At 48.1% G+C, this 5,695-nt stretch overlaps 1 long non-coding RNA gene across 1 annotated transcript; it reads left to right on the top strand.

The window, feature by feature from the left end:
* Window positions 1-678: 678 nt before the first annotated feature.
* LOC116564279 lies at window positions 679-5,203 on the top strand. Its single transcript, XR_004274827.1, has 3 exons — window positions 679-689; window positions 2,948-2,952; window positions 4,773-5,203. It is a non-coding gene; the product is annotated as an uncharacterized LOC116564279 (long non-coding RNA).
* Window positions 5,204-5,695: the final 492 nt, after the last annotated feature.

The raw sequence follows: 5,695 nt of genomic DNA on the forward strand, positions 1-5,695 counted from the left end.
CACCTCTTTTCATTCAGTCATTCAGCAGACATTTAAAGAGTACTATATTCTAGGCACTGAGCTGGGTCAAACTTATGCCACATAGCATCAGCTTCAAAGACCTCACAGACGTGACTGCTCCCAGGACTGTCCTGCTGGAGGGGGCTGTCACCATCTGTTGCTGTCTTGAGCTCCCACAAAGCCCCTCATCTATAAGCCTTGCTTCCCTGCCAGGTGGAATAGCTCAGGGTTCATCTTTCAGTTCTGTGGCTGCACAAGCAGTTTGTCTTGTAGTCCCCAGTGGCAATTTTGTCATGCTGGATGACAGCATCTTGAACCTGGATTTTCTGGCTGCAACTGAGAAATTGTGAGTTAGGTCCATGGGCTGGGTTCTGAAAGGACCTAATCAGTTCCAAGAACCTTAAAATCCAAGCTGGGAAGTTTATATATTCTTCTAAAGAAAAATGTCTCCCTTAGTAGGGGTAGCCAAAGAAAAACTACATTTTTGCCTGGCAGAAATGATAGCCTGTTATCCCATCCATAGTACCTACTCATTGAATAAATAATTGAACGTTGCCCAGCCAATTCATATGTCATTGTTTCCTTGCATGTTCCCCAATCCTAGAGAGGGTTTGAGCCTTTGATATGATTCGGATGTTTGTCCCCCTCAAATCTCATGTTGAAATGTGATCCCCAAAGTTGGATGTGGGGTCTAGCAGGAGGTGTTTGGGTAATGGGGTCAGAATCCTCATGAATAGCTTGGCGCCATCCTCATGGTAATGAATGAGTTCTCACCCTGAATTCATGTGAGATCTGGTTGTTGAAAAGAGCCTGGCACCTCCTCCCTCTCCTTTGCTCACACTCTTTCCATGTGATATGCTGGCTCCCCCTTCGCCTTCCACCATGAGTAAAAGCTTCCTGAGGCTCTCACTGGTGGTAAATGTTGGCAGTATGATTCTTGTACAGTCTGCAGAACTGCGAGCCAAATAAACCTCTTTTCTCTATAAATTACTGAGTCTCAGGTATTTCTTCATAGCAACACGAATTAACTAACACAGCCCAGCACTTTTTCAAGTTTCCTTTGCTGGCTTCACCACCACCAATTAGAGCCTTCAGCAAGGCTTACCCTGCCCTAGTCTCTCTCCTAGCACGGTCGGCTTTCCTACAGCTGATCCTATACCAGTTCTCCAGGCAGCTGAAAGCCAGAATTACCCCCTTGGTTCCACACATACCAGTGCCCAGGACAGTTAAGCCTGTCTTCATTCAGTAACTTCTTCATTAAGTCCTTCATTCAGTAGCTCTCTTGAGGAACCTATGCAACATTGGAGAGATAAGACTCTGGCAGTAGTCTCGCTTTCCATGACTTTCCTAGCTTTTTTAGATATTTACATTTAAATTCAAAGATTATTTTGTCTAATTTTGAAACAACAGACAAAAGGGATCCTTAAGAAGGTATTTTTAAATTCCCACTGACTTGTGTGTCTTTTTTTTTTTTTTTTTTTTTTTTTTAATAGAGACAGGGTCTTGCTCTGTCACCCAGGCTGGAGTGTGCAGTGGTGCAATCACAGCTCACTATAACCTTGAACTCCTGGGCTCAAGTGATCTGTTCCACCTCAGCCTCCAAAGGAGCTATTTTTTTTAATTAAAAAAATTTTTTTTTAATAAAAACAGGACCTCACTGTCCTTGGTCTCAAACTCCTAGCCTCAAGTGATTTTCCAACCTTGGCTTCCCAAAGTGCTGGGATTGCAGGTGTGAACCACCTACCTGGTCTCAGTTGTGTTTTGAAAATCATGGTTCTGTTTGCATCTCTAATAGTTTTTGCTTATTAAAACACATAGGTGCTAGAGTGTGTGGTGTGTATGTTTTTTACATAATTTATTCAACCTAGCCTAATATGACTACTACTATTTCTGTGTGTGTATTTGAATTTGTCACCTACTTTATTTCAATTCCTTTGGATGCATTTTGTTTTAAGTGTATTTATTGTTCAACAATATATTATACTATATTAGAAAAAACAAAACCCAATAACGTAGTCTCTTTTAATTAAAAAATTCAGCCCATTCACATTTAATAACTGTTAGACTCCCTTCTTTTTTTTTTCTTTTCCTTCTTTTTCACTTATTCTCTCCATGCCACCTGTTGATTTAGAAATTCTACTCTATTTTCCCATTCTGCTCATAATTTCCTCCCAGTTTGTAACACTCATGATCAGACACATATTTCCTTACTAGTAAGTAAAAAGGCATATTCCTCTACATGCCCCCCTGCTGCAAACACACAAATTCCACAATAGTCCCAGAGAGACAAACATGCCCAGCTACTAGGCACACCCAGCTGGGGGCAAACAAGCATAGTGGGCTCAGACCTGAGAATGGGACTCCAGGGGCCCAAAGTCCCTGTCTCCATTGATAGGCTAGCTCTTACAATCCCTGGTTACTGATACTCAAAGCCCCACTTTTAAAGCTGAAGCTGTCTCTTGATGTACCTGTCATCAGACCTCTCAGAAAAGGTCAGATAGGGACAGATTTGGGAGAGAATAAAGGCCTGCCCCAAGACACAGGGGAGAAGAGTATAAGAAATGGTGAGATGTACCCAAGAGAAGTTAAGGGATTTGACTGTAGGGCCACTCTGCCTTGTAGGAGTGTCTCTCAGCAGGTACAGAAACTCTCCAGTGCCAATGCCTGGTGAGGCGCTGTGTTCTAGACATGCATGGGAGAAGGGAAAAGGCAAGATACCAAGAGTGCCCTGAAGGGTCACGGCAGGGGAAGGAGGAGAGGGCAGGGCAGGGGATATGGTGGGTACAGAGGGTGGATGAAGGGCCCCTGCTGGAGAGGTCATCAGGCAGAGGTCCCAGAAAGACTGGGCTTCCAGACTGGGGCCTTCTTGCTATGGAGGAGGTGGGATTTGGACTGGGGAGGAGGGGACAGTACCCCGGGGTCTTGTGACTCAAGTATTTCCTCTTAGAGAGTGTAGAAGTGTGTGGAGGCAGTCAGGTCAGAATGGGATTGGGAACGAGAGGGCCTCTGACATTTGGCCCTCAGCTGGGCACTCCTTAGGAGGTTGGATCAGAGCCTGAGAGAGATTCTCCATACTTGCTGGGGGAAGGTGGACTCCAGCTCTGGAGGGACTCCTCCAGAGATCCAGGACCCTGGACCCCAGCACACCTGAACAGGTTGTAAGGGTCAGGAGCACCCATCCTTCCTCGCAGTCTGCAAAGGACCCTTTGGAAAGGAGGAAAACATCTTAGCCCCACTCCCTCATACTGGAGTCCAGGAAGAGAGTCCAGGAATCGGATAAGGATAGGACAAGTGCTAAAGGGAGCTAGAAGCATCCGGGCTGGACGCTGGTAGAAAAGCAGGAGGAGCGCTGCTGGCTCTCGTTACGTAAGTGTTGACCTCCACAGCCATTGTGATGGGTGGTCATCCTTACAGGTTATGCCATTTCCAGCGTGGAGATGAAAAAGCAGAGGCTCCAAGTTTAGATTGCTTTCCCAGTGTTGCACACCTAATAGGCAGGAGAGCTTACAAAAAAGCCTGTCTCTTTCTGATTTCAAACCCGAGTGTCTCAACTTCTGCACTCTCCACAATTATTGTGAACACTTCAGCAGCCTTCATTTGGAGTCCAGCCTTACACTTATTATCGAATGGGAAAGGTGACCAAGGAATGAACAGAGTAGAAGAGAGGACTGAAGAAAATAAAGGTGGGGGGAGCTCTTTGTGACTGGGCAACGCCTCCCAGTTCACTTCTATACCTACTTTTCACACACACACACACACACACACACACACACACACACACACACACAAATGTGCAGAGTTGGCTGGTCCCTCAGTTGGTTAGGTATTATAGAATCAATTAGGTTCCTCTGCCTCCCACATCACGGCAGAACCCCCACTGACCCTGTCCACACCAGTCTCCCTCAGCTTCCCCTCAGCTTCCATGCCTCTCCTGCTTTCTGTCAGAACTGCACTGTGTGGGAAAGGCCTGTGGGCATTAAGGGAGGGGCCCCCAAAAAGCAGAGGGATGTAATCAGATTGTCAAAGGGCTTGGTCTGTTCTTGCCTGTTTCCACAATCTCTTCATGTCTCTGGCCTTCTTAAAATTAAAAATACATTTAAAAATCTGGACTGGGTGCAGTAGCTCACGCCTATAACCGCAGCACTTTGGGAGGCTGCCACTGGTGGGTCACTTGAGGTCAGAAGTTTAAGACCAGCCTGGCGAACAGGGTGAAACCCCGCCTTTACCAAAAATACAAAAATTAGCCAAGTATGGTGGTGGATGCCTGTAACCAGAGATACTTAAGAGGCTGAAGCAGGAGAATGACTTGAACCTGGGAGGCAGAGGTTGCAGGGAGCCGAGATCGCACCATTGCACTCCAGCTGGAGTGACAGAGAAAGATGAATAAACAAACACCCTACTATGTGAAAAATATTTAAAAAGGACAATGGAAAACCCTCATCTCATCTATCACACATAAACTGTCACCATTTGGTCATATCTCTCCCTCTCCCTCTGCCTTGGGAAAAGGTAAGTGTAAGAAACAAAGTTTAATTGTTGCCTCTTTGGGCAAGTATAAAACTAGTGAAGTTTTTGTAGATTATTTTGTAAAGTTGTGTAGTACACGTTATGTCTACTGTTTAAGTCATTAAAGTGTTCAAAAAACTCAACTCCCCCCTGTGATTGTAATCTAAACAATATAGGGATATTTAATGAAACCAGGAATTAATGAGATGTTCAAGTAGAAAATGTTTTTAGAGATAGTATCAGGTGTATGAGTTTAATAAATTGAGCACAACACAATACAAATAGTGGTGAGTATGGCTTCCCTGCGCAAAAAGTCTTTGGACCTGGGAGAGTTTCAACACAAAGGCTATGAGGCAGAGAAGACACAGCAGAGAATTTGTCAGAAAGACCTAACAGGGGCCAAAAGCAAGGGGGTGACAGGCGACCAGATGCCCCAGGCACTTCAGCACAAGCTGCCTCGTGGGGAGGCGGCAGGAAGGTCAAGTGGGCTCAGCTGCAGGTGGCTGCGGGGATACCTAGAGGCTTCCAAGCAGGGGCAGGACACGCCCGGTAGCAGGGACTCTGAGTCCGGACGGGGAGATGGCTTCACTTCGGAGGAGCGCTGCGCGGGAAGAGACGTGCACCCCCACCACGGTGACCGACCGGTGACCGAGAGAGTGAGACTGTCCAAAGTCAAGGGAAAACATGCCACTGGAAGGGGGGCAGGGGAGGGCCCCGCGAACAGCGTGCCTCGCTGGGCCCAGGCCGGGGCGAATCTCTGGGCACCCATGAGCCCTGTGTTTACGTCCTGCGGCGGTGTGTGGAGCTGGGGGCCACCGCTGAAGACCCCTAGGCAGGGTAGGGCAGGGCGGGGCAGCGCAGGGCGCCAGCGGCTGGGACTCTGCCCTGCACCCCGCCACGGAGCAGGGGCCTAGGGCTGCGGGATCCCCTGACCAGCGCCCAGCGGGGCCCCTGGCGCAGCTTCTGGAAGGTCCGTTAGCCCGGAAGCCCCTGGCGGCGGGCACGGGAGACCCCACTGGCAGCCGTTAAAAGGCGTTGCGCTCCCGCCCCGCGTCCTCTTTCTGTTAGGCTTGGTTGGCGGGGCTGGAGTTCTTTTCAGCAGGCGCCCCCTGGGCAGGAGGACGCCCACTGGGAAGCTCTGGAGCAGGGGATATCCCCAAACCTAAGCCGTTAACCGAGACCTGGAACT

This window comes from Sapajus apella, unplaced genomic scaffold (assembly GCF_009761245.1).
Source record: "Sapajus apella isolate SASKATOON/1434 unplaced genomic scaffold, GSC_monkey_1.0 scaffold37, whole genome shotgun sequence".
Taxonomy (NCBI): Eukaryota; Metazoa; Chordata; class Mammalia; order Primates; family Cebidae; genus Sapajus; species Sapajus apella.